At 38.4% G+C, this 24,869-nt stretch overlaps 1 protein-coding gene and 1 pseudogene across 4 annotated transcripts in view; both read left to right on the plus strand.

The window, feature by feature from the left end:
* TRPM3 (transient receptor potential cation channel subfamily M member 3) overlaps positions 1-24,869 on the plus strand; it is a 457,422-nt gene that overhangs the window by 132,330 nt on the left and 300,223 nt on the right. The gene's annotated exons all lie outside the window — the stretch shown is intronic.
* Positions 4,204-11,788, plus strand: LOC102752275 (annotated as a pseudogene).

The following is a 24,869-nucleotide window of genomic DNA, read 5'->3' on the forward strand; positions in this document are numbered from 1 at the left end:
ATCAGGCAAACAACCTAAAATCACATTTTGGCAACCCAACCTTCAAAGATCCTTTAGCCAAGGGGTATTTCATTGTTTATAGTAACCCACCTCCCCCCCACACACACACACACACAATTCATTTCCTCAAGGATTTTTGCATTCTACTCCCTCTCTCTCTTCCCTGCTCTTCTCCCCAGGCCCTCTTGAGAAATAAAACAATTTTCTCATGCAGCACAGCTTATTTTTCTCATTTCCTTTCTTGAGTTCCTCATGGTTTCTCACTTTCTTTCCTAAAGAATGCATTTCCCCACCCCCCAAAATAGTATGTTCCTCAAAGGAATTCTGGTATCATTTTTCACACCGTTATTTTAGGAAAGTTTCAATAAGGTATTGAAAGGAGTGGTCCTAGGAGTGAGTAGAGAGCCTATATATCTGAACTGCAAAAAAATGAGAATAAAAAAGAGGAGACAACAACACCTGTGGTGATGATCATCAACAATTTCAATGCGTGGCTAATGGGTAAGGTAGCAGAAAGGGCCTTATAGGTCATCTCAGTATGCTGGGGGTGGGGTTGTGAAGAGATGAGTTAGTGGAAGTCAGAAGGAAACCTACTTTTAAGTAAACAAAGCTATCATGTTTTGATTATAAAGATATACAGTTCTTTAGAGCTAGATATTTTTTGCAATTAAGTATTTTTCAGATTTTAGAAAAGTAATACTGTAGATAATCCAGATATGTCCTACAGAATACTCTGTAGGGCCTGAGTCAGCATCCCATAATCAAACACAGAATCAAATTAATATAACACTAAGGGGCATGAACACTCTAAATAGCTTTATATCAGCTTAGGTCTGTTTTTATTGCCAAATGAGTTTAAAAAAACTTTCTCTTCAGTTTTGTTTTCTTTTTAGTTATGAATGTCATATTGTGACCTATATCTTTAAAATACCACAGCTATAGGTGATAAATCATTCTTCAAATGTTCCCCTTTGCTGCGACAGCTCAGCAAGTCTAGAAGTGATGAGGACAAAGATGAGGATGCTTCCCAAATGCCTATCTTTCTGGCTGATGCACTCTATGCTGTTGATTTGCCTTGCAGATCAGCTTGGTTGCTTAGAAATATTCACTAGCCTTGTTTTGTCCCAGCTTTCTTTTTAGCTCTTCTGTAGTTTACTGCAGTGGATATAGTCAGAACATAAGATGATGGGCAAATGATGTTTAGGACAATAATGTGAGCTCAAAAATCACTTCAGAGAAGAGAGTAGCAGGGAAGAAGAGAATAGACCCAAACAATATTAGGGAATTGCTACTGACACCTTCCCTCCCCCCACCCCCCAAAAAAAATAAAAGGCCCATCACCTATGCCAACTGTTTGGAACAGGTTGAATGATAATAAATGAGCACAGGGATCTAGGAGGAGATCCTGGCAGCCTTTATCAACTTAACTGAGACTTATAGGCAAATAATCTTAATTTGCCTTTTTCCTGAAGGGATTCTGATGGAGCTTTGACATAGAAGAAAATAAGCAAGTTTTGGATTCAGGATACTGGGTCTCACCCAACATCCCTCATATGACCCTATCAAGCTTCATTTATTTTCATTAGTGAAAATTACCATTTTGTAAGAATCACATGATAGGAACATTTTACATACATTAGCTTTAATATTCATGACAGCCTTATGATACAGGTCCTAACATCCTCATAGAAATCATGAGGAAATTGAGCTTTGGAGAGGTTAACTAGGCATTCAGTAAATGATCTGTTTCCCTGGGATTAGACACAGCTCTATCCGATGCTAAAGCTCAAATTCTTTCTACTGCTCGGGGTACGTCTTTGATACCCTGGTTTTACCATTTTCCACATGGGTACTGATTTTACTGTATAGTATAGAGATCTATAGACCTGGTTTCAAGACTAAGTAAGCTTTTACCATCTGCTAGCTGTGTTACCTTGGAATAGCAATAGTTACCATTAAATATCTATCAAACACTATTACAAGAAATTATATGTATAAATATATATATAATGTAAAATTAGATAGATAGATAGATAGATAGATAGATAATAGAGGATACATATATGTAACACCAGCTTGGTTTTTGTGTCATTCACATGTCATAATGTGAATCAGTGTTTTTCACAGCACATTGTAGAAACTTTGACTTGTCCCAAGAAAAGGTTTATACTAAAATACATTTGAAAATCACTGAATATACCCGCCTCTTAGAGATTCTCAGTGCACATTTGTATCATAATGACGCTGAGAAGTATTTGAGACTAAAAAGGAATGGATCTTTAATTAGGGGGGGTTTCCAAATATTTTGACCATGGAACCTCTTTATTTAGAGTTTACCTGTTAACATCTGAAGCTTCCCATAGAATGCATGCTGAGAAATGCTAATCCACATGAAAGTCCTTCGTTTAAAGTGGCATGATCACTCACATTTGTACAATCGTAGTAAAAGTTCACAAAGTCAGCACAAAGTTTCTTTGAGTGAAAAAATGTGTTTAACTTCTCATTCTACACAAGGGCTTTGCCTACTTGTATATACTTTTAAAATAAAAGGCATTTTTAGAGTTTTGTCTTACCATCCAAATTCAACCTACTCAAATTCGGGTCAAGGTTTCTCTCACAAAGTCTTCCCCATCCTTGGTCTCTTCTCGCCCACAGAGATCCCTCTGTTCTCTGACCCACCTTGTACTGACTGTCCCCACAGAACTGGGGCTTCTGGAGTCGTCTCTAAGAAACAGGAATTATACAGAATTAAAATGTCCTACATTTGACAGAGTTGAATAGGATTGGAGTAAAATTTGTGAGAAAACCACAGTTTTAAAAGAAAAGCCAACATTTTCTCATTGAAATTTCAGGAGAAACAGTTTTATTTCTTTTCTTGTCCCCCTTTATTTTTCTTCTCTCTCTTTTTCTTTCTTTTGTGATCCAATCCTAAATTCACAATTACAAAATATTTATTTATCCAAAACAGATATTAAGTTTGAGTCTTCTAAATTGGGACATGGACTTACATTTAAATTTCTTATATAATATTTTTAAGTACAACTGCAAAAAAAGGCCTCTCTTCCCTGTGTGAGTCTTGGTAGTTTTCAGCTTTTAACACTTTACATCTATATTGAAATCTTCCTATTCAAAACTGCTTTTCACAAAAAAAGTGATACGCCGCTACATTTTTAATTGAAACGTAGCACATTATTTATTACTGGGGGCTCCTTATTAAAGTAGGTTGTAGTACAGTGTTTACTCAATTTAAAATTTCACAAATATACTTAGGATGCTCTTGGCAAGTGACTAAAGCACCAATGGAAATGTTATATGTTCTAAAGGAAATCTCCCATAAGCCACTTCTGTGAATTTCAAAAATAAATAAAGAAAGAATTGCTTGAGAGTATGATACTGTAGCTGTCCTTGGATAAGCTGGAGTTGAATAGGAGAGGATAAGTTAGACTAGAGCAGTGATGGCGAACCTTTTGAGCTCGGCATGTCAGCATTTTGAAAAACCCTAACTTAACTCTGGTGCCGTGTCACATAGAAATTTTTTGATATTTGCAACCATACTAATACAAAGACTTATATTTTTGATATTTATTTTATAGATTTAAATGCCATTTAACAAAGAAAATTCAACCAAAAAAAATGAGTTCGCGTGTCACCTCTGACACGCATGTCATAGGTTCACCATCACTGGGCTAGAGTAATGAGATCAGGAACAATGCCAGCTACTTGTATATTGACTTAGAAACAACCACAAGCTTAACGTGGTGCTCATTATGTTACAGAGAATTAAAATTAGGCAGAGATACATAGGTTGATGCTAATTCCTGCTCCTTCATATAATAGGAAAGGTCAGAAAAAAATTGATTTTGAAAATTCTCATGATTGTCAAAAATAGAGCTAGACATCTCAGTAGAATCTTTGAAATGCAAAAGGTGGTTTATTTGAAACCCTGTGGTTAATTACAATATCGTTATTCAAGTCCCAATTGCGATTTATAAAAAGTAGTCAAGATTAGGAATTATACCTGTGGCTCTGATTCAAAATTATTTATAGTAATTCACATCCATTCAGAAAATTACTAGAAATTTGTCTATGAGCTCTTTAACCAGAATATTATTTCTACCTCATGCACAGGGTCCTGGATTTAGTAAGTGTTCAGTAAATGCTTGCCATGCTATTCAGACTAGCTCTGTGGGTAAATAGAACAGAATGAGGAACCGCAAGGAAAACAGCAAGGATGGTGAGATTGACCAAAATGCCTCATAGTTTTTTTAAACTCTTGTTACTCTATTTCCTCTCTGTTAACTTATTCATTATTAAGCATTCATTCACTCAAACCACTTTGAGCCTATTCTCTGTTCCAGGTACCAGATATACACCCAGTAATCCTAGGATTTGTAGACTAGGAGAGACAGAGAAAAAAGAACCAAGAAAAAAATATATAATCATCATTAGAATAAATATTAAGAATAAAAATAATGATGGCACATACTTGGAAGAATATACTACTTCAGAGTGACACCTCTGGGTGAATAGAAATTTCATTTTTCTTTGAGAAATCACTGTATTCACTGATTGGTATTCACTGATTTGCCAAAAAAGCACTGTGATATTTAAAACTAAGGTCAGAAACCTCTTAACCCAAAGAAGAAACTACCAGAGAAAACATGTTTTGCAAAGAAAAAAATGTGAAGATAATAGGATCTTAAAGGTCATAATTGTCCTTCATTAGCTAAAAAACAGCCACAGAAGAATCTCGCTTTAAAATATGTCTTTCTGGCTAAAGCATGGCCTATGATTGATGCAGAAGCCTTTCTGTTCACTCTTTTTAAAGGCAGCAGAGCTTGAGGAAGACTGTAGATTTTAGAGCCCACTCTGAGAAACAAATGTGAATTCATGCTCTTCCATGCATTTTTATGTGAACTTGGAAAATTTATTTAACTCCTTAGAGCCTCAATTTTGTAAGCATTTTAGTTGAAACACACCACAAAAAAATGCTAAAAATATCAATGGATAGACCTATGAATTATCACCAAAAAAATCTGCATAGTCGCCACCCAAATCAAGGCATGGACCATAGCCGGCTCACCAGAATCCCCTCCTGAGCCTCCTCCAATCACTTCCCCTCCAGGGTAACTACTCTCTTGACTTCCAACACTACAGTTAAGTATTGAACCCTCTTTATACATATGGGATCAAATCATATGTATTGTTTGGTGTCTATCTTCTTTCACTGAGACACATTTCTTTATCTGTAAAATGGGGGAAATGATGCCCATTGTACACCGCGGTTGCGATCATGATGCTGGAGTTATGGAGCCCAACCATTTGCCAGAAAAGGTGACTGTTTTATTCTACCTAGTTTGGTGGGCCCAAGCAGTGTGTACATATATGGAAATGCCGGTAGCAACCAAGGGAATGAATTTGGGAACATTTAATAGACCTGACTTTGCCTTGAGATCTATGCTTTAAAAATGGCCCATAATCTTGGTGTTTAAAACCTTCTCTATGCTGTTTTCTCCTGTGGAGTAGAGAGCAGTTCCTCCTTCATTCATTTCCAAGCAGGCTCCATTGGTTTGTGTCCCAAAAGATCACAGAGGTGACTCAAGCAGGTTTTCAGAGATAATAATTACAACTAATCTTTTCTGAGGACTCATTATGTGGCAGGCATTCTACTTAACACTTCGTGTACATTAGCTCATTGACTTGTCATTACAGCTGAATGAGGAAGGTATCATATTATCCTCATTGTAGAGATGAGGCCAGAAAGACTTGAAAATTTACCCAACCAATAAGAGATGGCATTAGGATTCCATCCTGGGCTGTTGTCTCCAGAACAACAGAAAGTGGATTGTTAACTGCTGATGTGCAGGCCCCTGATGCATGCAGATCCTGTTCTCTTTTACTGCAGTTCTATAGTAAAGGTTATCACCTATAGATTTCAACTTATCATTGGAGAGGTTCTTGGCTTAAAAAAAAATAGTGGTAAAGTCTATTAACACTCTCCCCTCTAAACTTACTAGGAAATGTCCTCAGTATCTATTATTTAATAGCATTTGGAGGACATAGGCCACAAAAATGCCTCATTAAAAGCCCTAAAATTTAAAGCCCAAATCTATTTTCTTGTGTTACATGTGCACTAGAGCATATCATGTTATCTGAGAAAATGCCTCGGGGGACTTTAGTGCCCTCTCTAGTTCTACTGGCATTTCCTTCTTTTTATCTTTACAATATTTTTACCTATTTTATTATTTTCCATTATTGACCAATTATTACAGCCCTGTAGAGTCATCCTATGATGCTCCTTCAGAAATCTAGAGAGCCTCTGTGTAAACCCACTGCCAAGTTTAATCCTGCAAATGCTGGTAAGAGGAGCTATTTGGATTATTACATATAATAAATCTTCTTATACAACATTATTTAGTATTTCTCAGTTTACAAAAACCAAACCAACAAATACTTATTTAGTGCTTTTTTCACACACTTCACCCTGCTAGGGACTGATGATAAAAAAAAAATGATATGACATCAACCTCTTCCTCAGAGTACTTAAAATTTAGCTGGGGAGGACAAAAATGTAACCATGGAAAGTTAAATGTTAGTTCAAAGTACCAGAAATGTCATAATGCTGCCTGTGAGTAAGAGGGCATCTAAGGTGGTCTTGAGTAATTACTACAGCTTCCAGAGAAAGCAGAAACTGCTTGGTCAGAAAAGAGGTGGGACCGAAGGCACTTCTGGAGGGTGAACTGAGAGTTGACTGAAACACCCTGGCTGAGAAAACATGGCTTTAACCAAGAATTCAAAAGACAAGGACACATAGGTTAGAGGTGAATGTGTTTGCTTCCTATGGCTGCTGTAACAAACTACCACCAATTTAGTGGCTAAAGACAATACATATCCATTAACAGTTCTGTAGGTCAGAAATCCGGAATGGGGCTTAGGGGCTAAAATCAAGGAGTCGGCAGAGCTCTGGGGGAGAATCTTTCCTGGGCTTTTCCAGCTTCCAGAGGCCACCTGCATTCCTTGGCCCATGGCCCCATCCTTCATCTTCAGAGCACATCACTGCCATCTCTGCTTATATCATCTTGTCTCCTTCTCTGACTCTGACCCTCCTGCCTTCCTGTTATAAGGGCCCTGTGATTACATTGGCCCCAATGGAATAAGCCATGGTTATTTTTCTCATCTCTAAACTAACTTAATTATATCTGCAAGGTCCCTTCTGCCAGGTAAGGTACCATATTCACAGGTTCTGGGGAATTAGGAGCTGGTCATCTGTGGGGAGACATTATTCTGAGACACTATACTGAGGAGGTTTTGAGTGTAGACTTTGAAGTTTATCCTGCACAGCAGGAAACCATTGCCCACTTCAGTCTGAAGAGTGACATGAGCAAAGAACCAAGTAAAGGACAGAGCAATGGTCAGGAAAGCATAGAGGCAAGGGGACCAGTGTTGGGGGGCGGGGGAGAGGGATTGCCTTTCTGTGTACGTCATCTGTGAGTGTGAGAGACCACCCACCTGCCCACCCACATTTGTACTTGTGAACATGGCCTCAGTTTGTTCCACATGGATTTTGCTTAGCCATGGGGATGCAGCCACCTGAAGAGGCCCAAAGGTTTCCTGCCACCCAGGATAGGTTTCTGGGGAATCAGCATCAGGCTTTGAAATACAGGATACTGGGAGAGCTGGGAACTACCTCTCCAGACAACCTTCCAGGTGTCCCATAGGAGTCTCCATTCTTAAGGAGATTTAAAAAAAATAAGCCTTGTGGTGGGCAATTGTACAAGCGGCACTGAGCTCCCAGAGACCGTTACTGTGGATGGCAGGGACTGTCACGTGGGAGCGGCTGGGAGAAGGGATTTGATTAACAACAGGCCTGAGTGGTGTGCAGAGCAGAGCTGAGATGCGATTCATTAACTCTCCTCTCTGCCCTTTGTCCTTTCCATAGTGTCCAGAGTTTGAAATATCTGGTCACACACAGTAAGCTTTGATTCAGACACTACTGTATTGGAGTTAGGTGTAGCCATGTTCAGCATGGATGTAAAGTTAGGAGCAGGGAAAAGACAAAAGCCCAAGCATCAAATGAATTAGCAGATTTGCAGTGGACCAAGAGATTTTTAGGGGAGTTCTCACGAATATGCAGGCAAAGGCTGGAGTTTCTTCTCTGGAAAAACAAATTCAGATCGTTCAGGAGTGAGCAAGGCCAAATGGTTGAGCAACTCATTCGGGGGTCCTGTCATCCGTAGAGTTGCTTATCCAGGGTGAAGCAACCAAGATGGATCAGATAGCTGCCTACTAAGGCTTGATTACATGGGATTTTCAGAAAAGTGCGTGTTTTCTGCAATGGGAGAGAAAATGATCACGTTGGTGTTCAGACTCTGAGGAAATACAGCACAGTCTGAAGGGATGTGCGTTATGAAATGAAACATTTCCCTGTTTCTAAGGCGAAGGGTGCAGCAGTTATTTTGGTGGTGTTTAACTATATGATGTTCAACAGCAAAGACCGATCCCCAGAAATGAGCCCAGAAGTCTCTGAGGGAAAACATAAATATTCAGCTGTGCTTTTAAACACTTGCTATTTTCTTTCTTAATTCTGTTTACCTTTTAAACAACAACAAACAGAAGCCAAAAACTTGGCAGAGGGCTGCTTTTTAAGGAGAGTGTATTCTTTGACTGCCAAGTGAACATGCCTCTCTTTTTCACTTTTTTCTTTTTTCATTAAAAAGTAACACTTCCCATTTCATTCCTTCAAGAACATTGTGCCCTTCAGCCATCAAGAGTACTCAGACTTCGGGATGTGAGGTTCCCAAAGAGGACAGGTCAAGGACTGTGTTTATTACTATCATCATCATTGTTATGTGATTGCATTAAATTATAATAAGCATCTATGAAGATTCAGGGTACGGGGCATTAGAAATTCACTATATTGAGAGAAACATATGCATGAAAATGATGACTGCACAATATAATAAGGCATTTGCACTTAAAAATTACTATTAGAGTGTTTTTATTATCAAGGGAGATAACCTCTAGTGAATTTGTACTCGTGTTTGCCACCTTTAAAGAGTCCCTCACCCATTCAGAAAACTGAGCAGACGGCAAAGCAGTAGCAACCTGTGCTTTTTGAACCTGTTTCCCATGCTTGGGGCTCTGGAGTCACATAGTAGTTACAGTGGTTATCGGGGAGAGATCCCAAGAGAAAGGTGACTTCACGTCAGTGATCCCCTGCCACCTGATGTCCCTTCTGTACTTCGTCTGGAAGTCACAAGGCTCCATGTCTAGTTAAGTGTCTCATGCATGCTGTTCCTGATCTCTGGTTGTTAAACCCTCTTCCCTATGCACCCAGAGAATAACTCTGGAGAAGAGAATTTTAAAGGTGAAGCACGATCATTTTTACATAACATTCCTTTCCAAAGGCAAAAGCTTGGCAAGAGCGCTAGAGAACTGGAGGGGGACTTTTATATTAAAGCCTGTTTCCTAAATGTAAAAAAGTTCCACCTCTTCTTATTGATGATATTTGTCTAAACACCATAGACAAGATGAAGTTTTGGAAAATTGGAGGAAAGATGAGCAGACCAGCTGCTGGGTTTAGAGACCTGGGGCAGAGTACTTGAATTACTGCAAGGTTTAGAGATACTGAGAGGAATGAATATTTATTGACCAACTGTGAGTCAGGCACTCTGCTAAGTAATTAGATACCTATTCCATTTGGCATACTCTTCAAAATCAAGTGTGAAAAGTAAGGATTTGCAAGATATTAATCCAAAACATAATTGTTGCACAACCACTGAGTGGCAAAGCTGGAATTTGAATTCAGCCCTTTTGACCCCAGAACACTTTCCACCTCAATAATAAGAACTTCTGCCGAAACCGGTTTGGCTCAGTGGATAGAGCGTCGGCCTGCGGACTGAAAGGTCCCAGGTGTTTGATGTTTCTAACTTTCTATCTCTCTCCCTTCCTCTCTGTGAAAAATCAATAAAATATAAAAAAAAAAAAAGAACTTCTGGGCAGGCAGTGACACACAGCAGATGCTCCATTAATGCTTATTAGATCTAAACGGGTCAAGTGTTCTGCTCTTAAGTTGACTTTGTCACTGAATTTACACACAAGGGTAGTTTAAACCTAATGAACAAAATTAACAATGAACAAAATAGATCCAGAGACATAGAATCATGTAACAGACTGACGAATCTCAGAGGGAAGGCAGGAGTCAGGCAGTGAACCAAAGAACTTATATGCATATATTCATAATCCATGGATACAGACAATAATAGTGTGGTGAAGGCCTAGGGAAGAGTGGAGGGGGTCAATGAGGCGGAAAAAAGGGAACATCTGTAATACTTTCAACAATAAAGATAAATTTAAAAATAAATAAAAAGCATTTGCATTAAAAATAAAACCTCAACCCTAACTTGCCATTCCACACCTGGGGACATAGCACAGGAGGCAGGTGAGGTGGAAGATGGGTAGCTTTTGGATTTGGATTTGCCAGGAGATTGCACCCAGTGACAAACTAATGCAGGTGCCAGAAGCACTAGGTGGAGACAGTGCAGCGAAGCCCTTCCACGGCACTGCAGCAGCCCGTACCCCGGCATCACGGTGCCGGCCTATTAAAGGTGTGGACTCAGGAGAAGAGAGGGGTTTTCCGAGTCAGATGATGCCTTCAACAGAAATGTTTTAAACTCCCCTCTCAAACCAGAGCCTTTTCCATGTGGCCAGAACAGCCAGAAATGCTCTTTCTGCTGGAGGGAAGGCGGTTAACAACATGTGGGGTGCTTGCTGCAGGAGCAGAATTAAGATGCGGTAGTTGCTAAACTTGGTATCTGGGAAATGGAAGGCACTATTGACGAAAGCAATCAGAGACCTACAGTTATTTGCTTGCTAAGAAACTCAAGAGGGAGTTTCAAGAACAGACAAAAGAATTAGACAAAGAGCTAGGTGAATGTATGTGTGGTGGCAAGAAAAATGGGCTCCAAGGAAGAGGGAAATGGGCAAGGTCGCCTCAGGAGGAAATGACCTGACAAAGTGAGACTTGGGGACAGTCTAGAAATGAACTGCAAAGGTCAGAATGAGATCACAGAGGATGATTCTCCAGGAGAAAGTGGCTGATGAAATTTCTTTCAGGTTGCAGGATCCAAAGGAAGATCTGATAGCCAAGTAGTGAATACTGGTATAATTGGGAACAAAAAGGCAATTGAACTTCTAATGAAAACTGCTGGAGTTGAACAGAATAGTGGCTTTTTTATAATGAATGGTAGGAAGAACACCAGGTGTTTTCCCGAATCTCCTGAAAAAAATCCTAGAATCAGTGAGGAACAAATTAAGGACATTTTTGCCCAGCCCTCATGGCTCAGTGATTGAGCGTTAACCTATGAACCAGGAGGTCACGGTTTGATTCCTGGTCAGGGCACATGCCTGGGTGGCGATCTTGGTCCCAGTGTGGGATGTGCAGGAGGCAGCCAGTCAATGGCTCTCTGTCATAATTGATGTCTCTATCCCTCTCTACCTCTCCTTCTCCCTGAAGTCAATAAAAATATGTTTTCAAAAAAGGAAAATAAATTAAAGATATTTTCTACATTGAAAATCAAAAGAGTATGAAAATACAAAAGCTGCTAGAAAGCGGAGAACACAGTTTTTGAGGGATCAAGATGACAATACATCATGAGAAGCTATTGCAAGTTTCACAAACGAGGCCCTGGCCTCTCCTGATGAATCATAGGAAGGGCATGGAGAAACAAAGTTGGGTGCAGAGGAAGCCATTAAGGTTGATGATTCTTATGATTTGAACATTTATTAGTACATTTTGAGGAATAAACCTTTCTAAAATCACACGAATAAACCATTTTCTACTGAAAAAATAAAACTTCAAAATTTAGAAGAATTGTTAATGTAAGAAGTAAATCATTAAAACTGTCATTTATTTAGGTATGCAGTGCATATTGATACATACATCCATATCAGCCCTAAAACCTGTCAACACTACGTTTCTACAGATTTTCAACACCTAGTCTATCTTTGCTTTTAAGTGCTTGCTACAGCTAATCTATTTGCTTTGCTGATCTATTGAAATTTTCCTTATTTTTTTTCCGATTTAAAATTTACTACCCTTAGGTGAAACTGTTGAATTAATAGAAACCAATGCTTTCTGGGGCTAAAATGGGCATTTCTCTTAGTAAAGTCTTGGTTATATTTATTTATATCATTAAAAAATATTAATCCTAAGAGCTATCCAAATTCTCCACTTACTCATATTTGAAGCATAGCCTATGATCTGTTACTCTTAGCATTGCCCAGTTCCTATATCTTTATTCTAAAAAGCATATCTTTGTGTAAGCAAACATTTATGCTCTTCTGCTTCTTAGTCCGGTGCCCTTCAAATGACACTGCCAACTAGTTCAATTAGAATCTTGGGAGTTCCTCTGATATGAAAACTCATTTAGTAGGTATTAATACCACCAACTAATTGGTATCGTCCACAGATAGGCCATCAGAGATAGTGATATATTGTCACTCCCATTATTATTATACTTTTCCAGTATACCAAATATATTGGATACCAAATAACAATCACGGAGTTGCCCCTCCAATGATTTTGCTGTTACCCATTGAGCTTGTTATATTAATTTGAAGAATGGGATTCAAAGCATTGATAAAGACTTGGATTCTATTCGCAGAATAGCCATGGTGACTCAATTAATGGGGCTTATCCTATAGAAAAGATTCCCAGATCAGGAAACATACTTGTAGAGAGTTGCCATCGTACTTGATGAGAGAGTAGCATGCTGTCAGACATCCTGGAATAGCAATGGCCAAAAATCTTGGATTCCAGTCCTAGCACATTCCCCAATTTTCTACGTGACCTCAAATAAATCACTTAACCTCTCTGGTTCTCAAATTTCCCATATATAAAATGAGGAAATCTAATGCCAAACCATTCAAGGTATAAAATTACTGTGAAGATCAAGTGGGATATATACAAATAGATAAAGTATTAAGAACTAGAAATGTTAACTGCTACTGCAATTATCATTATACATCCATGTGGGATAGTCAAGAATATCCAAAGACAGGAGTATGAAGTATAAATAAGAATAAAAATAATTGGATGAGACAAGGGAACTAAATAAGGCCGAAAACGAATCTTCAATCTTTCTGTAATCTCTTCTGTAACACAGAAGCAGCCTCCAAAAAAAGACTAGCTCCTTGCTGTTTAAAAAAGTTGTGTTAGCTAAAGGCAGAGGGGTATTGCACAGGTAAAGGAGAAATGTGATCCTCATTTGTTTTCAGCCACTCTAAGTACTTTGAGCAGAAAAGAATATAATACAGGGAATCAGAGGCTGATATAACTGTTGGGAGGGCTGCAGAAATAAAGGTCCAGGAAAAATACTGCTGATTTTCAGGAAGGTTGGAAGTACAGGAAACACAGAGAAACTATTGATGATCTTGTCTACAACTTCCAAGTGACTCACAGGTGCTTATCTAGACAGCCCATGGCAAAGTCTCCACAGGCATCTGTCAGTGTTCACCTGGCTGCTTCTCTTCTGTGCTCATATTTCCTGCAAGTAATTTCCATTGACATCATTCCCATTGGAACCTAGCTGGCAAGGGGTCCCAGGAAGTGGAGTCCCAGGCTCCTCCCCAAGGATGAGGAATGATGCATAGTTGACAAGAGACCAACTGACACATTACTGCTCTTCAGAACCCTTTCTGTATGAAAACACTAATGTTACAAACCGAGGATTCCAAATGTTAAATCAGAGGTATTTGAGCGTGGGAAATGAGACTTTATTCCTATATTCTGATATGTTATCCTATTTCCACAGTTCAAAAATTTCAGTGATTAGGAGTTGCAACATTAATAAATAAGACCTTAAAAATACATAAAAGGTACATGTCAAAAGTAGATTTGCCCTTTAATCACTATTGATAATAATATAAAGATCAGTCTTAAGAAAATATGTTCCTGCAATTTAGTGGAAGGCAGTTGGAAATCCTCATTTTCAACCAGTGTGCACAGAAATTTTTAAAACATGTAACACCTGACTATTTAGTCAGGGACATTGGCCGCTTTTCCCTTAGATTGTCAAATTAAACAATGACAACAGCCAACCCAACAATAGCCATCTGGTGTGAATGAATCAAAATTGTGCCTATTTATGTCAGATGGACAAAAATATATTTTTTGGTGTGCCACAGAATTTTAGTAATTAGTTGATGTGTACCATAAAATGAAAAAGGTTGAAAATTGCTGCTCTACACACTTACATCTTAGCCTTAAAAAAAAAATGGGTCAAGATCAAGGCATTTCTCTCTGTCACCAAAGAGGCCTGGTGGACATGCTTATGGATATTATGTTGGTCAGTGAGTTATAGGAGTGATGGAGTGTTTCACTGTCCACAGCCGAGAAGGAAGGGGGAAGAGGGCCCATCACAGTCTCTCTTTCCATGGATTTCCTTATAATATACTGGGCAGGAGTAGCTCACTTTGTTTTCTTTGGGTTCCTTCTGCTCCCTTCTGACCTTTGTAACCAGAGTGGAAGTGGTTCACTTCCTTCTGGAAGAAATGTAGTCATTTACTTGTATTTCTTTTGGGGAGTGCTATTTCTTCAGGGATGTTCCTGAAGCACTGGCCTCAGAAGATCTATGTAGAAGGCTTTGCAGAAAAGGTTGTTTCCTCAAACTTCCTCTCTGAGCTCTCAGCTGGCTCTGGATGAGAGCCTTGGAGTAGCATGCTGAGATCTGAGATTTGGGCTTGGCTACCGTGGCCCCTCAGTTGGCTCTGGCTCTAGATCTTTTTCAATGGACCGTTTTAGGCCAGAAGGGTTCTACCTGGGCCTCCTCCCAGTTCACTGGAGAGTTCTGCATTGGAGTTTAGGGGCTATATGTACGATTTCCTTTCAGATTTGATGAAGAGCAATGGCCAATTTATGACCTAAGGTCTTGGGTTCTTAGCCAAATTCTGTAGTAATCTTACTTTGTTTTGAATAATGCCAATTATTGTTGCCTACAAAATATATCCTAAAAAATTAGCATAAAATCAGTGTTGAGCATTGAGCATATGATTAGGAGAAGTCTGCATACTGCTGCCCACTATATCTTGGTATTGGAGTCACCAAGGAAAAGACAGTGTGGTCAAGCACTGGATGGAATAGCACTTAACTCACATAGAGAAGAAACAGCAAGAACAGCCTCAGTAATAGGTGCCAGTCGCCCATGGCCAGCAGCCACATGCTAGCCTACATGCACTCCAGTTGTGCCACAGAACAAAGGACCCCATCCCCTCCCGACGAGGGACAGATATAGCCATGGAGTTGGCCAGTTGCCATATGAAGCATACACTTATGCGGAACAAAGGAGTACACATTGAGCCTGAAACAAAGACATTTCCCACACAAGGTTGTAAGTCCTCCACAGGCTATGGGCACTTCTAATTTTCTTTTTGATAAGAAAGTACTCTAGACCCAAGGCCCATTCTCATGCTGCTGAGAGGGGTTTGGAAAACTGCACGCATAATCAGGAATCTAAAAAAAATAGATTTCCTGTTTCTAAAGATAGTATGTATGTGCTCATGAGAAACAATTTAAAAAGCTTGACAATTTCAGATTCTTTCTGGAAATGATATCGTATTCTTACTTTAACTGAGGTTTGTTTTTGGGGGTTTTTTTCCCGCGTTTGTTTGTTTGTTTTGAGACTAGAAGATTCCCACAGTAATCTTCTACAGGGCTGACTGGTTCATTCTGATACAGGTTTCACTTTGAAAGAATGTCTGCAGACACCATGCCTCTGTCACAGATGCTAACACAGTAGCTTCTCAACAGAACCTCACCTGCTTAGGTGACCCTGAGAAGTGGAAACACTGAAAGAGAAAGACCATTACATGAAACATTCTCAGGCAAACGCCTCACCATGGGCAAATAAAAGAGAATGGTGGGGTATGTCCTAAACCAGTGGTTCTCAACCTTCCTAATGCCACGACCCTTTAATACAGTTCCTCATGTTGTGGTGACCCCCAATTTTATTGTTACAAATTGAACATAATTAAAGCATAGTGATTAATCACAAAAACGGTATGTAATTATATATGTGTGTTCTGATGGTCTTAGGCGACCCCTGTGAAAGGGTCATTCAACCCCCAAAGGGGTTGCGACCCACAGGTTGAGAACCCCTGTTGTTTTTTTATTTGTGCTATGTAAGTTCTACTGAGTAGCAATGAAGCATGAAGCATTTTGGGCCCTACAGCTATAGATCCCCATTCAAATTTTGCCACTATACCCTCTTCGCCAGAAAAGAAGCACCTAACTTTGAGGCTGTTTTCCTGTTATTTGGGTCAGTAGAGAAATCATTTTCCAGCACTTGGCAGAGTTGCAGGGGAAAAAAAATGGTGTGAATGTGTTATCATTTGTCACCTCCTGGCTTGAAAGTTCCTGTAATGGTTCACCCTTACTTACTTCCTGGGTAAAGTCCAAAGTTTTCCACATGGTTCTACTGGGCCTTTCAGCAACTGGTTACAGACTCACCTCCAATGATCTACCACAGGCTTTCTTCATTATCACCTCAGGGAGCTACTGTCATTTTCCCCAACACTGATGCTCCCTGTATGGCCTCAGGTCTCTCCCTTTTCCTCCTCACTCCTTATTCAGTCTTCCAGATGAATTTCTACTTAACCTTAAAGAGAATAGATTTTAAGCATCTCCACAACTTGGCCATGCCTTATTCATGTTCAAATTCCTAGTGCCTATCACAAAGCTGACATATGAGAGGAGTTCAAAACAATCTGATAATCAGTGTGTCTGAAATGAGCATTATAATTGTACATTTTCTTTATTATCTTTATCCTAATGTCACCTCTTCTGCTTGTGTAATGTGAGCAATCATTAGGAATTGTTCATTTAATTTCTGTGAAATCTCACCAGCAAGAGTCTTTTTGGCCATTACGGAAGTCCCTAGTTAGAGCTATATTATGAATTCCACATTAAAAAAATGTCCTACCATGACATTTAGGAATTAAACATAACTGCAGTTATAGGAGCAAGACCATCCCCTTTCTACAGGTTCAGGCTGTAAGATGAGCAATAAAAATTTGCTACTAAAGACAAATATGCTTTTGTGAGTGCCACAAGTTCACCAGAGATTAAACTCTTGGTTGAAAGACAGTAAGCAAATCTTTTAAGGAAGAAATTCAGGCTCATTGATGGTTAAAAGGATGGTGCTTTTCTGTTTCCGGCATTGCATTTGTTTTCTGGAGGTAGAATCAAGCCTTCTTGGATCCTGGATACTAGGGAGCCTCATGACCTTGAACATTTTGGTCTGCCCGGGAGCAGCCATTTTCAGGACAGAGTCAGCCTTGGGGTTTAGAGTAAAGCTTTGTTGAACTGATCAGAGATTCCAGAAGGCTGAAATGGAGTGAAACAAGTGATGGCTCATTTGAATGTTTATTAGTAGGTTGGTTTGTTTAAATAGAATTCCATTCTCATTACCGAAACACTTGTCATGTAGAACGATAATAGGATGCAGGAAAACAACAGGCTTTCCAGAAGAAATTCCTTTTGCTCTGCAAAATCTCTATTTTCCTGAAAGTTACTTCAGAGACATAAGAATAGACTGTAGCAGAAATATTACCAATAAGCTTCACTGCCCCTGAGTTATACAAACAATAATACTTACGTTCTGTCCTGTTTCTGAAATTCTAAAAAGATTGTAATGATACGATATGTCTGATTTCTAGAGTGTGTTTAGTGAGGAAGAGCTAGCAATATAATAGAATCAAAGTAAATTGAATATTGTTATATTTTAATGGAATTGATTTACTTCCTAGTGTTGTACCAATTTTTCTCTTGAACTTTTACATACATAATACATACGTCGACATTTATAACAAGCTTCTCTAATCCATAATTTGATTACTTACAGGATAACAGAGTTCCCTCACAATACTATATTTTTTTAATTACTTGGATCATATGGTTTTCTGATTTAGACTTATATGGAAATGAAAATTGCTCAAGAAGTTGATCATCATTATTTGTTGACATTCTACATATTCTCCCATTGAAACATAATTACTAATTAAACATCTATGAAGGGCTGAATCCTAAAATGCAAAATTTATCAATTGTTTCCCTCAAGTTAAGTTGATTGAATCAGAATATTTTCTTATATATTGAAGGAAACCTTGAAGGCTGAATAATTGAAGAACAAATTAAATAAAACTAGGGGTTAGATGTGCTGCAAGAAAAGACTTTGATGCAGTGGGGAGGTTGGATAAAATTTAATAGGCCTTTTCATATTCTTAATTTCAGTGAATTCATAAGGTCATGGTGTTAGCCTTCTCCTCTTCTCTTCATTGTGATTAATTCCATGTGCCTGGTAACCTGTCTGCCCATTAACTGTAGCGTGACCTCCATGCTCATTGCCTCAACTCAAATTATCTTGTTCCTTAAAAGAAATGCCTTTTCCTAAGGATTCCCATGTAATCCACGTAATACTAGGTGGTCTCAATTTTATTTGTTCTCAACCACCTTACTTTTCCTGTTGTGCTGCTGTGAGCAGCACATAATTAAATCCGTGAAAATATTGTGAAGGTTTGCCCATCCTTTTATGATAGATCAACAAAAAATGTCCTGTAGCCACTTGAAAAATAATACTGTGAGCTTGTGACAGCTCTTTATTAAGAGCAAATGAAGACTTCTGTGGAACGGTTTTTGAGGCCACAAATCATGTTTTGCTATGAGCTTGAATGCGTGTATATGTGGCATTACCTAAAAAGAAAGCCATTTTGCTACTTACATGCTTCCTAAGTTGTTTAAATGAGGCAGCTTTAGAGGGTTTTGCTTGAAATTGCAATACCATATAGACTTTGCTATCTCAATTTAAGAGAAAAATCATACCACACCAGGAGTTTTTCAAATCTCTTTTTTTTATCTTTAAATCTCGGTAAACAAGATATGAACATCTTATCAGTCATGCCGAAATAAATTTCTTTAGCATTCTTCAAAACTGCAGTGCCAAATTAACATTCGAGGAGCTTCCTAGTTTCATATGGACTCTGTCATAGAAGTCAGTTTGCCCTAGCTTGGCCAGGCAGTGACTCCCATGTCTCAGATGTAAGAGAGGATTCCTACCATGAAATGAAAGAATGTTGAATTTCTTCCACATAAAGAAACCTGTATCATTCTTTTTAATAACTCATTTGAGTACACATCTCATCATTATCACTTATCTTCTTAAAGTTCTTCATTGGTTCCCCATTCATTCTCTTCAGGATTAAGTTCAACACCCCGGACATGACAGAGAAGTCCTTCCAGAAAATCAGCCTCTCCAACATCTTCTGTCTCACTTCCTCCCCCTACTCTAAGCTGCAGCCTATGGACATCCCCGTGCTGTCCACACACAGCAACATTACTTAGAACAGCAATTGTCAATCTTTCCACCCATGGCTCACATAAACTAATTACTAAAATTCTGTGGCACACAAAAATGTATTTTTTGTGAGTCTGACAAAAAATAGGTATAATTTTGATTCATTCACACTGGACAACTATTGTTATGTTGGCTGTTGCTCTTTTTTTTTTTTAACAATCTAAGGGAAAAGAGGTCAGTGCTCCTGGTTGCATAGAATATTACATGTTTTAAAAATTCTTGTGGGCCTGGCTGATGTGGGTCAGTGATTGAGCATTGACCCATGAACCAGGAGGCCACAGTTTGATTACTAGTAAGAGCATATGCCTGGGTTGCAGGCTCAATCCCCAGGGGTGGGGGTATGCAGGAGGCAGCTGATCAATGATTCTCTCTCATCATTCCTTCCTCTCTCTCAGCCTAAAAGAAAGCACTTTTTAATGTTGAATGAAACAGTTAAAAGGAGAATCCATGAAAAGAAATGACCTTATGCTACTGCCACTATATTCTGTGTAATATGCTTTCTGTAAAAATAGGCTTTGAACTCACTTCACTGGAAGACTTTAGGAATGGAAGCACAGAAATGTGCTTTTATAAAAGGGAAATTGCTGTATTAGTTACCTGACTATAAAAGTAATACTAATTGTAGAAATGCAATGCAAACAATACAGAAAAATAAAAAGGAAATTAAAATCATCAGCCAGTTATAACCACCATTAAAACTCTCTATTACATTTTGTCATTTTTATGTAGGAGGACTTTTTAAAGACATGTTATACATCTTATTGGTATAGTTGTATTGCCTACATTTTAGAATTCACATTGGCCAGCTTTCTCAGCCAACAAATATAGATGATAATGACAATAATATTACTTCATCAACAAAGAACCTTTTCCTAGTCCTTTACATATATTAATTCGTGTAAATCTCAAAATAGCCCTCTCCTTTATTATCTTCATTTTACAGATAAAATAACTAAAGCAAAGAGATGGTATGCAGTTTGCCCAAGTTGGCACAGCTACAAAGTGGCTGAACCTCAGTATGAGCCTAAACAGTTTTGCTCCAGAATCTATATTCAGAACCACTAGGCATTACTACCATACATTTTCAATCTTATTTTTAATAAGTGCACACTTTTAAATTGTAAGCATGAACCTTAATTTATTTAACAATCCCCTATTGTTAGACATGTAGGCTATTTTTTCAGCCTTTCAGTATGATAAACAACACCATGTTAAATAGCTCTGTGCAATCATTTTGTGCGCTGTCCAGTTATGATAAATCCCCATTTTCAACTTGTTCTTCTCTTCCCTTTGAATGCCATGCTTCTGCTACATGTAGTTCTTACCAGTTCTGCAAAGTCAGAAAGCCCTTCCCTGACCACTCTATCGATTCTAACTGGATCCCCAGCTTTAGTATTCACTATCACTGCATATTTCCTTTAAAGCACTAAAGTTCTGTTAAAATGTACATCTGATAGTCTACCTATTTCTTGCCACCTCCTTCACCTCCTTATCATTCAGGATACAAATTTTAATTTTTAAATTTTTTCTTGCCTTTCTGGTAGAATACTAAACTTCTCATCATTCCCATAAAAAGAGTTGCAGCTACGAATATATCTTTTTGGCTTATGTTCAAAACACATAGTTTTTCTTCCCCTGGATTTGAAAGAAATTTCTTCCTTAAGAACCTTTCTCAAATATAAATTTTTAAAAATTATTTTTTTCATTTGGGAAAGTTGAGTAGGAAGATACAGTTTGAATCATCTGTGCGGATTTGAACATTGCTGAAAACAAAATATATTTTAAAGGTTCTAACTCTAGGCAGTCCGCCCTATTCTGATCTTTCCTTGTCTTCCTCTCTATGAGCTCCATGAATCCATAGACTATGTCTATTTTATAGGGCATGATTTCCCCAGGGCTCAGCCTGTAGTAGGTATTTGAATGAACAAACAAACGTAGCTATAATTGCTGAGTCAAGGAGATGTCATGAAAATTTAAGCTGAGGACATTACACTCTCCCTCCCTAGCAATACAACGTAGAGAAAATTTCCAGCATCAGCATAACAGCAGGCCTCTCTGTAGTAAGAATGCAATATAACCAAACCTGTGGAGCAAAATAGTTAGCATCAATTCCTACTCTTGGCAACAGAACAAACAGCTTCAGTAGTTCAGGAACATCTGTCCAGGTGATTCCAGGCCCAGCGTTATGCTGGGAGTGCACCAGGGGCAGAGACTGCTTTGGGGGTTGGCCACCAACTGTGAATAGTGGCCAGAATACCAGATGCTGTGAGCAGTGGAAATTCTGTTTGCTGATTCTAAATTCCTAATGAAGGAGAGGTTTGTTTAATAGGCTTTCTACTACCCAAGCCGTGTTTCGGAAGATAGTCTCTCCAATTGTGAATAGATTCATTAATCTTTAACCTACAGCCCAGACGCTGTAGGTTAAATTCTTGTAGCTGTAACAAACCAGAGGACATGTTAGCCTCCAAAAACATGGCAGTCGTCAAGGGGCTCTTTGTTTTTAAAGCTTAGTGCGTCAATAGAGAGGAAGACAAGGAAAGATCAGAATAGGGCGGACTGCCTAGAGTTAGAACCTTTAAAATATATTTTGTTTTCAGCAATGTTCAAATCCGCACAGATGATTCAAACTGTATCTTCCTACTCAACTTTCCCAAATGAAAAAAATAATTTTTAAAAATTTATATTTGAGAAAGGTTCTTAAGGAAGAAATTTCTTTCAAATCCAGGGGAAGAAAAACTATGTGTTTTGAACATAAGCCAAAAAGATATATTCGTAGCTGCAACTCTTTTTATGGGAATGATGAGAAGTTTAGTATTCTACCAGAAAGGCAAGAAAAAATTTAAAAATTAAAATTTGTATCCTGAATGATAAAAATTCTGTTGTTTAGAAATTCAAGTTATGTTAAGGGATTGGGTGGTATTCCTGTGAACCCTCATAAATAGAAAAGCAGGAACAACTTAAGTGTTTTACAAGTGATATATCTTATAATAGTAACTTTTCCGACTTAGTTTCACTGCAAAAAGTTTTGGAGGAAGTACAGAAAACAGGTACATCTGTATGTGTTAACAGTGCAAGTAAAACTTAAAAATCAAAACTACGTTATGTTTTCCAATATAGAATACTCACAGACTTTCGTATTGTCATTATTCTCACACATATACCCAGCCTTCTTCCCCCTCCCCCTCCCCACACACACACCTGGCCGAGTGTCAGATCTAAATGCCTTGAAAGCACCTGCAGTCACTGTAAATGGTGTCATGGAGCCTCCAGAAGTAGGTCAGCTTTCTTCATTGTTTCCCCTCCTCCATCCGCTGAGCTCTGAGCTGGCCTGCGGAGCCAAGATAAGTTTTTAATCTCACTTTGAATGGCACAAGGGAGAACAAAAATGTTCTTTATGTAAGACCCACTTTGTCCCCTCCATTACCAGATGATAATTCTCTAAATTACAAAAGAAAAACAGTGGATACAAATAAAAATAGTGAATACCTTTGGTTTCTAAGTTAGGACTTGTAATACTGTGAAAAGCTTTTGGGAAAGACAGTTTTTTGGGGTTTTGTTTTTGTTTTTAAAGTGGGAATATAAGAGCTAGAAAAAATATCAGTGTTACTTTACTGAAGAAGATACCCAGATGCCCAATAAACAGGAGGTCAATTTAATTAATTATCAAGAAAATGCAAGGTAAAACCACAGTGAACTATCATTCTATAACCTCCAAAACAGTGAAAAAGACACAAAAAGTGAAATTCCCATACTCTACCAATGAGAGTATTTATTATACAACTGTTTTCTATTTTATGCTATATTCTAAAATTGACTATATTCATACCTGATGAGCCAGAAATTCCACTTGTAGGTATATACCAAATAAAAATGAGTATACATGCTCACCAACAGTGTTGGATGAATGTTTATAGCAATACTATTGTTAAAAGCTTAAATCCAGGAACTACTCAAATGCCTCTCAGCAGTAGATAGAATATATAAATTGCAGCAAATTTACAAATGGAATACCCAACAACAGTGAGAATAAAGATTTTTATCTACACACAGCAACATGAATAAATTTCATAGAGGTAATGTTGAGTGAAAGAGGCCAGATACAAAAAGTTCTAGATTGTATGATTCCTTTTATATAAATTACAAAAGCTGAAAAGGCTATATTCTATTGTTAGAAGTCGGACTTTTCGGAGGGGGTGAGGATATGACTGGAAACAGGTATGAGGGGGGCTTCTAGGTACCGGTAAAATTCTGTTTCATTGTCTGGATGCTGGTTACATGAGTGTGTTCAGTGTGTGAAAATATATCAAGATATATATAAACTTTTAATAGCTTTAAAAATTCTGGTTCCCCCTATCACTGTGTAGTATCCTTATCTGTGATTAGTTTCCACTTTATGCCAGTATTCTGAGCACTTTGTAGATAGTTATTCATTTAATCATCCTAACAACCCTAAAGGACAGTTACAGTTTTTATCATCCCTATTTTATCATCCCTGAAGCTGATGCATGGAGATGTATGTAACTGCCCGAGGTCCCATGGCTGGTCCCTGTTGTAACAGCGTTTCTAACTCACCTGCCTCTCTATGGACTCAGTGTCCTAATCATTATGCTGTGATGCTTCCCTAGGAACTTAACACCTGTGAATTACCTTTCTCCCTCTGATCAAATCAGGATAATAATACATCAAGAGTTGCTCTAAGGATTAAGTGGTATAATATATGACAGTTGTCTAGCTCACAAGGTACTTAACTAATGCTGACTAAAAGCATGACTGCTTCACTTCACTGACCAGAGTTAGCCCCAGATCTTCCCAGTTCAGGGTCATCGAAGTTTGTCATTCACAAACTTCCCTCTCGCTTTTCTGGTTTCAAACATTCAGTGTCCTCACTTCCCTGCTCTGTGTCTATCTTCCTTTGTACACTTCTAACCAGTTCTTCTAACTAACCTGGCCTGCCCCACATGAATAGTACAGAACCTCTCAATTTTAAATGTAATTCAGAATTTACTTGTTCTATATTTTAGGGTGGCTAGTGGTTGCTAAATGACAAAATCTCATCTAATTAATATTATTCCACCAAGGTAAGCAATTTACATTTTAACAATAGTCAGCCAAAAGTCAAATGAGGACACCTAATGTTGAAAATTTTAATCCAGGAGCTATTTGGGGAAACATTTTGTGTTAGGTAGGTGTCTTTCACTAGAAATGTTATCTATAATAGTGGACATGATTTCCTTGAAGCATCACAGCAATCTAGAAGGGGATATTGCCGGGAGCTGGTCCATCCTTGCTGTTTCAAGGGACCTGGCATATATGGCATACTGTTCTTAATATGTTTGGTCACCTTCTTGGCACTATGTGTTTTAACCAAGGTCACCTCTCTGAGAAAGGTTGTTTCCCCAGGTAGGGATTTTCCCCTGAAGTTAGGGAGGGAATAAAACCTCTTAACTGCCAGGCGGGTAA

Source organism: Myotis davidii, unplaced genomic scaffold, assembly GCF_000327345.1.
Source record: "Myotis davidii unplaced genomic scaffold, ASM32734v1 scaffold616, whole genome shotgun sequence".
Classification (NCBI taxonomy): Eukaryota; Metazoa; Chordata; class Mammalia; order Chiroptera; family Vespertilionidae; genus Myotis; species Myotis davidii.